The following is an 11,337-nucleotide window of genomic DNA, read 5'->3' on the forward strand; positions in this document are numbered from 1 at the left end:
ATTTGGAAAAGTAAGTCCCTTCTTCTTCTCTTCAGAAACTGCATTGCTTTACTGACAGGCTTGAAAATGGACATTATGGTTGATTGTCTTATTCACTGATCTTCCACAGTGATGGCATACAGCAGTGATCAGTAAGTACAAGTTCTTACATTTGAAATATAAAGCTACCTGGTGTCATCATCACCTCATCTGTGTTATAGTAATGCTTGGTTTTCACCTGACCTTTAGAAATCAGCAGATTCAATTACTTGTAGCATTTGCTGAAGATCCTCCTGGGATTTCACCATAAATTATACTGTATTCTACAAATAGATATGACAACACTAATCAGCAAATTAAATGACAGTGATCATTCCTGCAGAGATACTTAAACATCTGATTGAGCTGGTAGGTTGGATCTATGCAGCCTTCATCTTCTACAGAGCCACTGCTGTCATGCATAGGAAATGCTGACCTTGCAAGCAGGCACCTGCAGGGTACCAAAGATGTCTGATCAAAGAGGGAGCAAAAGCCTGGTGCCTCCAAGCAAATGGACATGGATGGATGGCTACTCCAGTCCCTTCATGAATGTTTTGCTCTGATATTGCCACCCATTTGACTTTACACAATAATTCCCAGACGGAGCAGGTCTGGACACTTCCTAACACTCTTTTCCCCAGGCATGGGAGAGCCATCATTTCCCCAGCACCAAGATGCTGCCTCCCTCCAGGCAGTGATTGCCAGGTAGTCCTGAGGCTATTCCTCCTTGAGACATATTCCATAGCCTACCCAATAGCCATTTTGCAGTGGATAGGGACTAGATCTTGTCCCATGTCCACCCTCATTGCCCTGTCAAGCTGCAGTAGAATAATACTTGCCAAAACCCCACATCATCATCTGGCTGTCTGGGACTGTGCTCCATGTGTTGCCCACACAGTGTGGTTGTATCGAAAATGCTGGGCAGGAAGGGCAGGATGCAGAACTGTGAGGCTGGAAGGTGCAAAACCCGGTCATGGGGCACAGGAGACCATTGTTGTGCCAGGCTTACAGTGCAGAAGGCTGGGGAGGCCTGAGGCCATGGCTCTGCTGGGAAGGTCAGCCAAATGAGCACTGAGCCATGTCCTGCACTCACAGGCAGTGTCACCTTCATTTGGCCTCGTCCTCCAGCCACTCACTGGAAGCAGGTGCTGCAGGAGAAGGGCAGCATGGAGCCGAGAGGTGCGACTGCATCCTCCTCCACAAGCTGTTATTTTGACAGCTCTATTACAGTCATATAGAAACAACTCCTGGGAAGTGTAAAGCACTATAAAAAACCAGGCAGGGAAATCATCTGTCCTGCAATATGCCAGCTTTCACTGCAGAAGAGGATGGGAAGCCAACAAAGATCCACAATGTGTTCTTTCTCTGCCTCTTTCTTTGGCCACAGTCGGTTATTGTTCACCCCCAAACCACTATTTCTCCTCTTAAGTCTGTGTGGTTGTCACATCTAATGTTTATTTCATAGCAGCCCTCTCCCCCAGAAGATTAATTAATTTTTCATACAAGCATGAAGATCTCAGCCCAGCTGAGGTGAAGGGATGAGCAGCCCTTTCTAGAGCTGTGTTTCTTAGGGAAAAGCCAAAGACATTTATCCCAGGAATCACTAGCTGTGCTCAGAGTTAAGGTGTGGCTCTGCATCCACACAAAGCAGTACAGATCGTGGGGATACCACAGTGATTTCCTGCCCCAGGGGCCACTGACACAAAATCCAAGCTGCTGCTTGCTGTGCATGTCCATGCCAGGATTTCAGTGAGGGATTTTGGGAATGCAGGTGCATTTCTTGGTGTAACAAAATGTCAGATCCCATACAGACCAAGCTTTACCTCATCTGAAAACCCAGCAGCTCTCAGAAGAGCATGAGACTCCTGGAGTCACCTCTGCTACAGCAAATAGGGTCGTGCACTCAGCCTGGTACAAGCTGCAGCAGTGCAGCCCTGCTGGGAGCCCAGCCACATGTTCCCACTGCTGTGCTCCTTCAGGAGCCTGCAGCATCAGCTGGAGGCCTTGCTCACCAGGAGAGGTCTTTGCTCTGCACACCTGTGGCTGCTAGGAATGCATCTTCCTGATCCAACAGCGTGCCAGGAGCAGATACACCAGCCACTCTAGCACCGAAAATTCAGTATAAAGTTTCTTTTTTCTATTCTAATCACACATAGTACTTGGTAGCAGCACCATCTGATAACCCAGCGTAAACAATCCTGCTCATTTGTGTTGCCTGTTGGCGTTCTCCATAGAGACACACACACGCAAGTTTTCTCTTTATGTGCCACTCCTCCCACCTTGGGGAAGGAAATTAGGAGTGCTGATGGAGGAGCTCCAGTCACATTTCCTTCCAGCTTCTGGTGGCATCAGCTCAACAGTGACAGTTTGTAAGGCAAAACAAATGGCTTGTGAAGCCAGGGTGTGTTACAGAGCCCTGCCCAGAAGAAATGCCTGTCAGGTATTCCAGAAATTCACTGTGGCTTTGGTACGTTTTTGTTTGACAAGAGCTATGCTGCAAAGTTTAGCTTTCACCCTCATTACTGCAAATTATTCCCCCAGCTGAAGTGCCTTTTCTCTTAGGCAGTACTCTGCAAACTGGTGCTGTACTCCCAATCACCCTTCTGTCAAGGGAATGCCTTCGAGGGCCTCACTCTGCACCTGGCACTTCTTGTGGAGGAGCCCTTGCAGCAAAAGGAAGGTTTTCAGCCTGAGGAGCAACACCCGAGTGCTGCTGGCAGGAGAATCCTCACTGGAAGCTTAGAGGAGCTGTGAGTACCACACAGGCTGGCACACCCAGCCTCTTTCATCCCTCTGCAAACCAGTGATTCCACTAAACACTTGCACAGAAGATCAGGTGTAGGAAGTAACATTGCATCTTCCTGTAGCAACTCTGGATGCCAGCAGAACGTGATTGGAGTTTGAAACAAAACACAGTTTAATTCATTTGTGCCCTCATTTATTTAAAAACCACCACAGGAACAGCCCTTGTCCCTTCCTTGCCTTTTTTGTGCACATATTTCTAAGGCAGCACCAGTCCTCTAGGGCCACAGGCTTAGCTGGAGCTTTGTGGGAGGCTCATAGTATACATTAATATTACTATACTAATATTGTAAGGACTACAAAAAATGCCTTCTGCTTTTTCCCTTCCCCCTCTCCTGTGCCCTCTGTGGTGGATATCATGGCATTGTTCTGAACCTCTACACAGCACCTCTTGTGTCTGGGAATGCTTACAGGAAAAAATCAGCACAAGACAGATATTCCAGCCATGGAATACCAAGGAGAATTTAATTTGTCATGAACTGAGTAATTAAAAGTAATTTTTGCATGTTTTGGATGCTGACTTCGGTCAGAGCATGAGCTCTGCAAAACGCTTATTTTTATAGTTTTGACGTAAATCATGGAATGTTTTCTTTCTTAATTTGGAACACTTGCCCCAAATGTTCCACGTCTCTGTAGAGAAATCCAGGCTCTTTTCTTCCTGATGACATGCATCCATCCATTAAAGTCCCAGGGTTGACTGCCCAAGCTGTTTGGCTGGACTGAACACAGGGCTGAGGCATCTTTTAAAAGTGGTAACTTCCAGCAGTCTTCACAGACCACTGATTCCAAGATGCACAGTTTTGCTGTCTAAAATCTGCCTTCTTCTTTGCAGAAGTGCCACGGGTCATTTGCTTAATAAAACAAGCCAGCCTCCTCCCCCAAGCCCGGCACATACACAAAAATAATTTCCTTGGTTATATTTTTCTCTGGGGATGTTTAAACTGTCAGCTTTGCTGAGCTACATTCTCCCCTCTCATTCTTTCTCATGGGTGATGTCCTGTCACAGGGGACTCGGTGCAAAGTCACATTTTGAAATTTTCCAGAGGATTTAATATTAATGCATGTATAAAAAGACCTGCAAAATATTTCTCTTTTGAAATTATCATATTCTATCAATAGTTGCTGGAACTGGAGTTGTTCAGCTTTGGCAAATAGTTGGAAATATAAGAAGCAAACACTTCTGATCCCAGGGTTACATGGATGTATCATTTTTCAGATCAGTCACTGTCTCAGGGTATGGGCACGTGTTCATTGGCTCACTCACACTGAGATCCATTTGAAATTACCCCGTGTGATTGGAACCACTTCGTGTCGAACGAGTAGCTCTCTGTTTCCAGTTGTGTCTCCTCTTATCCATGGAAAGTCCTACTTGGCCAACAACAATAAACTCTTGGAAATGATCGCACACATCCCGAAACCTCTGCAAGCGAACGTGGGAAAAGCAGAAGCTTTAGTTTTGTTTAACCTAGGACACTGGCTAAGAATCAGTCACTGTAATGGATAGCAATGCAGAAATGTCGGCCCACAGGGCCTGTCTCATATGGATGCACATTTGAGAGTTTCTCACATTTGCAGTTTCAGCTGTCATCCTCTGCAGCCACCCACAGCCAGAAGTAACGGTGTGAGATCACCACCAACACCCTCACGCTGACACTTGGGCTCAGTGTTTAATATCCATGATAACCCATCAGTTAAAATCCACAGCAATTCAACTCTCAAAACACTTGAAATGATTAATAATTAAAAGCTGCCTAGATAGGAATGTGACATGCCAAAATGTTGGCTAGCACAGGCAGCTTGGCACAACGATTTGCATTACAGCCTTTTCATCAGTTACAATAAATGAATGTGGTAGAATGTCTCCTCCACTATTAAATTAATATGCTAGGGGCTTTTTTTTTGGCTCACATATGGCAGAAATATCATTGTGGCAGTAGGAATGGTGTTGGCAGACCTGTGCCTAAACTGTGTGTTGATGCCTGTGCTTCTTGCCTTACAAGTCTCCTGTAGGGAGAGCAGGGATTTAGCGCGGATGCCGCCACCGTGATCACGAGTGCCTGGCTGTCAGCGTGCCTGGACGGGCTCCATCTGCAATCAAAGCCACACTGTGGCTCCCACAGAAAGCTGCCTGCGAGGGGGATGTGTTTTATTGTAAGACGAGTCCTGCTCCCGCTGTAACTTGTGGCAAATTGCAATTTTGCCAGGAAAAGCAGGATCAGGCGCTGTTGGCTGATGCCCGTGTTTCTGCTGGTAAGGAATGCTAGCCAGAAAACCCAAAATGGTTGTATAGAAACATCCTCTGACTGGTTTCCCCCCATTTTATACAAATAGTGCATGCTTTAAATCAATTACCTGTCTTCTATAGCTCCCTGTGTTGGTGGTTTTGCAGCCTGCACTGTTTTAGGGTTGCTCACCCTGATTTTACTGTAGGTGCTATGATGTTGATTGATTTTTTTTTTTGCAAGTATCATCTCCTTGAGTCATGTGAAAACAGCTTCCATTTCACAGCTCAGGAATGGTCCACATCTGCTGCTGGTCAAGGAAGGTTGCAAGCATGCAACCGGTAACTGCTGTAAGCACCAATAATATTAGTGGGGATAATTCCTGTAATTACAAACGAAAATGAAGTTTTTATTTAAAGGAGGCTTTATGACTGTCCCAGTTTAGGTTTTGAGTGGGTGGTAGTACAGAGGAAGAAACCACCTCCTGTCCTAGTGGACACCAGTGCTCCAGCACCCCGCAGTGTACACGTCACACTGATTTACAGCACACTGACAGACTTAGCATCCCTACAAACCTGGTCCCAATTCTGAGGACTGAAATAAGAAATTAATTTGAGTGGCTGATATTGAATTCTGAACCTCCAACACTTGCATTTGTCCCAGCATCCTCACCATCTGCATCCACGATGCTGCTGGGTTGCTGGAAGACGACGTGGTTTGGACCAGATCCTCCTCCTGGCTGGGGGCAAGCACTGCATTATTTTCATTCCACTATCTGAAGGAGGCAGATCTGGTGGCAATTTAAGAATCATACATTATCACAGGCTATGAAAAGAATAATTTATGCCCTTGAGCATTTCTCAGATCTTTCAGCAAAATCAGACATCTAAAGGAAAATCTGGTTCTTTGGAGAGCCACAGGGATGAGTAATGCACCCAAGAGGAGTTGGGGTTCAGACATGAAGGGATTAGCATGCTCCACCAGTGTGGTTTTGTCCTCTCAGACACACTCAGGCACATCATGTTTCCTTGTTTCATAACAGCCATCTGGATGTGAAAATGGGAAGATGGGAGCTTGTTCTGTGGCTCTGGTTTGTCTTCCACGGGCCACACGTCACCTTTTGCAGAGGGCTGAGGGCTGCCTTTTGTGCTGGGAGCTCGCAGCACTTCTGCTTCCCTCTGACACACAGTGCCACAGACTGCAACAGCCCTTGGAGCTGGAGCTCTGAAAGAGGGAAACCCTCCAGGAGCACCTCACCCCGTGTGATCACATCATCCAGAATGCTTTCGTGCTGGACTGGAACCTGCTGCTCTGCTGGGCATTTGTCAAGTAGTCCATGGATAAAATTCCCAGTGCTCCCCCAGGATCTTGTTGCCTTTGTGCAAGGAGTCACTAAAATAGCTTTGCCTCTGTTGGCATTCACCTTCTGCTAGGATAACCTCTCCCCCCAAAAAAGCAACCCCAAAGCTGCCCATTAATTGCTACAGCACTGACAATTCCTACAGCGCTGGAGGGATCTACCTGCAGCTCCTTGAGCATGTGGCACTGGGCAGTCACCATGACACAGGTGACCTAAGGCAAATCCCAGATGATCTAATTATTAAAAAATAAATAAATAGCCCCTCTCCCTCCCTGCCTTACAGGAACAATACCCTGAGTTTGTGTGAAGGCAGGCTTTCCAGTTCATCTCCCTCACTGAACATTTGATAGTTCATTTAAAAGAAAGAAAAAAAACCAAACAGAGCAGAGGGTTCCCTCGTGGAATGTAAGACCTCCAAAGGACTTTTGGCAGCATCTGGAGATATTATTAAGTTTTCAGACTAGGTATGCATAGCACAATAATTAGGTCCCCTGAAGAGACCCCAGTAATTGATGGAATTTTAAGATATCTATTATGAAAGTATGAAACGGCTCTTCATAAAAAACAGTATTGGATTTTTCACTCTTTATTCCAATGGGCTAAAAATCAATATGAATACGTGGCTAGTGAATTCTGACACTTGAAGGAGTTTGTGGCACAAAGAGCTCACAACACTGGTACTAATTGCTGTGGAGCTAACAAGGGGATCAAGAGCCCTGTGGTATGAGCACTGGATTAGACAGACTGCTCAAGAAATACCCTTTGTATTTCTTTAAGAAATATTGAAGAACTTGCCTTCTGGAACAAAAAGCTGTAAGTGTTATTTTGTAGAGCTGGCCCTTTACTTTTGGCAGTGCTCCAGAGTGCCAAAAAACCAAGTGAGCAGGGAAGAAACAGGATGTGCAGTGTGCGTCGGCATTGCAAACAGAGATCAAACATCAGGCAGTTCTCCGCATTTTGGGGCTGAGCTGGAAACAGCCACTCGGGCAGAGGCAAGAGCGGGATCTGGATCTGCCCGGGCCTCCTGACCGCTGTCCTGTGCTGGGGACAGCCAGGCTGCCCCTCGCTCCCTCCCCTGGTGCCAGCCGAGGCTGCTCTGCCGGCAGAGGGGAGAGGCTGGGGAAGGAAAGCGCAGCCCGAGGGGAAGGCAGCGACCTGCAGGAGCAATCCTTGGTACAGAAACACACTCCTCATTTCACATGCAGGTCAGGTGCTGGCTTTCGTACAGCTGTTTTTAAGGTAGTGCTGTGTTTTGACAAAGAGGTTGCTGCAGCATCTCAGTGAAAATGGAGAAAAGAGGTATTTAACTCTATTAGCTGCATGAAGCAAGATAATGATAATTGTGTCAAATTCACCTTAACGCAGAGTGAAGCGGGGCCAGTTAAACTACAAGACTTTTACCACTGTGTGTAACATCAACAAATGCCTGTCCCTGTGCCCTGGACCCCTTCTGGCACCACTGGCATCCCCTGCCCACAGCCAGTCCCAGTATGAGGTGAGGAGCTGCAACTTTCCTCAAATAGTTGAGAACAGCAGCATTTCCATGGAGAGCCAGATAACTTTCCTCTCATTAGTTACCTTGACACAAGAAAGTTATCACAGCTCCCCAGTCTGTCACTGGTCTGAGGGAACAGGAGTTTTGAAACAGATACGGGTTTTAAATGATGGCAATAGAAAACAGTTGCTTTTTATGGAAAGGGAGAGCAAACGCCCAAGGCTGGATTTCCTCGGGAAAAGCAGAGCAATGATTTTGTTGCTACCAAGGTGATTCCAGGGTGTTCTCTTCCTATTTCTAGACCCCTAATATAATAAAAGGAGCTAATAGCAGCAAGATGCAGGAGCCACGCACTGGTGAAGGCTCCCATGCACCGAGCAATGGGGTCCCGTGCCACAGAGGCAGACAGGGCTCCTCAGCACTGCAGGGCACAGGCTGGGCTGCCACAGCCCAGTGGCATTGCATGGCACCACCCCACCTGTGGTACCAGCACAGGGGATGGCCTGTGCCACTCTGCCCCATCCCAGCCCTGCCCGGGGCTCCCCAACCCCAGCACTTCCACAGGGGCAGGAAAACCTCTCCTGGCGAGCAGGAAAGGACTTCTCTCCCTCCCCTCCTCTGCAGCCGGGCCTGGCAGCTGCCTGCAGGTTGTGAGCATGGCACAGAAGGCAGCAGTGGCATGGAGGGGCCCTGTGGTTGTTGCAGCCCATAAATCAGGGCAGCAAAGAGCCCTGCTGACGGCTGGGCTGCGGTCTTGGGTTAATGATCAGAGGGAGGCTCTGCGGCAGCACAGCCAAAGCAGAGCGTGATATTTATTTACTGAAAGGAATACAGGCTCTTGCCTACTTCTACAAGTCCCTTCCCATCAGGAGAGGCTTTTCACCCAGCTCGAGGAACAGAGCTCTCTGCAGAGATCACTGCACTCCCGGATGGAGATGTGCACGCCACAGCCACGGCTGCTCCTCGCTGGAGCTGCCTGAGCTGCTGCCCGAGGCTGCCAGGCTGCACTCTGTGTCAGAGATGATCTTACCACAGGCTCACAGCCTGCCTCTGCCTCCCACCAGGGACTTCATCTGCTCTGCTCAGCTGGTGGCGAGCTGCAAGAGCACTTGGGTTGAGTTTATTTATTGCTGAGGGCTCCTGGGGTGGCACAGTTTGGCTGATTTACACCCTTGGAGAGAGGGGACTCGTTTTCTGGGAGACATCCCATACGGCTGAATCACCATTCAGGGTTACTTTACTGACCCTGGCAATTAAGAGGACATTAGAAAGCCTTTCCAAGGGGAATCACAGCCTTGGGGCGATCACATGTGAAAGTGCCCTCCTGGGGGAAAAAAACCCTAGAAGAAAAGCACATTATACTAAGAGCAGCAGATCTTAAGGCCATGAGATGCTGTGAGATCATCTGGTCTGGCCTGTCCATCACAGTCCCTCTGCTGCATCCACACTGACCACATGGTGCAAGTAGCTGCTGTGGCACCATCCCATGCAGTGCATCATCCCCTCTTCCTGTCAGTGCTCACAATCCATCATCTCTGCTGTGTGTATGCAGAAAGAAAATAAAGAAGATTTTGGTGTGTCTAACTCACTTGCCTCTGGCAGCTGGTGTTCTGCCTTTCCAGCAGCCTCTGGTGGTTTTTCTGTGAAGCCCAGCTTTCAGCTCTTGGTCTATAGCCCAGGGACTGCACAGGGCCAGTTTTTCTGTGCATTCTCCTGTAAATGTGGAACAAAACATGGACAGGGTGGTGTTTCCCAGCTGTAACCTCTTTCCCAGCTGAGGGCAACTCACCTGCCCTGCTCACAGCGTCAGATCAGTGCAGCAACACTTGCCAGCTAAATGTCATCTTTCCCAACAACAAAGTTTGACTCACACCTCCCCCTTTTTTTCCTCTTTTTAAATTATTTTATCCCCCTTACCCAGCCCATAATCACTTATTTGAACAGGCCAATTATCCCACAGCAGCTCATGACACTAATTACATTGCAGTTCTCAGCAGAGGAAGTAGCCAGGATCTCCTGCTCATCAGCCAGGCTTCACTGATACAGCAGCAGGCTTTACATTTCTTCTCTTCACATTCATCAGGCTGGCTTCAGTTTGTTCTGAATTAGAGCTTGGCTTCCCCAGTGCTGCTTAAAGCCTTCTACCTGGAGGGGAATCCAGCCGTAAGGATTAGGACCTCTTACCACAGTCTTCCCACTGTGCTTTGCAGCCCACAATTCCAAAAATCCCAGCCCTATGAAATCGTATTAATTATACAGTAGTTAATAGATTGCCTCCAATATTTTCTTTCTTACTGTCTGCAGGCTGAACACTTGGATTTCTCATTTCTTTGGTGTTTTTCCCTCAGATCCTCCTTTTGATCACGCTACCCCCACGATACTGATCCTGAGGAACCTGTAAACTGAGCCTCTAAAACCTCCCACTGAGAAAAAGTACAATGGAACTACACCTGGGAAAGCAGCACAGCTGTCTGTCCCAGCAGATACCTTCTCTCTAGAGGACCATTTTGAATTCCTTGTTGCAGTTGGCTTCCTTAACTTCACTAGTGACCATCACCTGCTGCTTTTTGAATGTGGCTTTGATTTCCTGCTTTGGCCCTTTTGCTGAGCAGCTCTTCCTTCTCCTGCTGCTGAGCCCTGAAAAAAAGAGTAAGGGCAGGGAGGGGCCAGGTCTGATGATGGACAAGGGAGTCCTGCTCTGTGTGAGCTGGGGCTGGCAGACTTGCTGTGCAGCTCCTGCACACAGAGCTCTCCCAGCATCCAAGGGTATGATATGGCCCTTGGGGTTCAAACCCCACTCATGCCTTTCAAATGCACAGCTGCTTACCTCAGAATTGCTTCCTTGGCTTCAAGAGCATGCCCAGGTTTTAGGGGGCTGGTTGTCCAGCCCTTCAGCCTGCACATCCACTCCAAATTCTCTGTCAGACCCACAGCTCTGCTTTCAGCTCTGTTCCTCCCTTGCCCAGCCTCATCCTGTGCTGAGTCCATCCCGTGTGTCAGACCCCATTTCCCTCCTCGTGAGCCATTTGACTCCAGCTGCCTCAGAGACTCTTTATTTTAACAGGTATATCCCTCAGTACCCTGCATTCATATACCTGCTTATCTCTTCTCCCAGAGAGAATTCTGTACATTGTAAATTAAATAGGGGAAGGGAAGTCACAAGCCAAAGGGATAGATTTCCTTTTCAATGCTCTCAGTGGAAGGCCCTGCAAAGGTATATTTCACAGCACATAGATAATTGAATAGGTGATGAGTGAAACAGCTGGGGCAGTGGAACAGAAGTACAGGTGCTGTAATTTGTTGAGACAGTTTATTGGTAGGGCTGGAAATCACGTCCCAGCTCTCCTGCCAAAGCCTTCCTGTAAACCAACACGTTTTCTTACCAGTTCACTGGCTCCTGCACACTGCTTTTTGTTTCCCATTGTTTCAGAGCAGCAGCA

This window comes from Pyrgilauda ruficollis, unplaced genomic scaffold (genome assembly GCF_017590135.1).
Source record: "Pyrgilauda ruficollis isolate IOZ18807 unplaced genomic scaffold, ASM1759013v1 scaffold31, whole genome shotgun sequence".
NCBI classification, from domain to species: domain Eukaryota; kingdom Metazoa; phylum Chordata; class Aves; order Passeriformes; family Passeridae; genus Pyrgilauda; species Pyrgilauda ruficollis.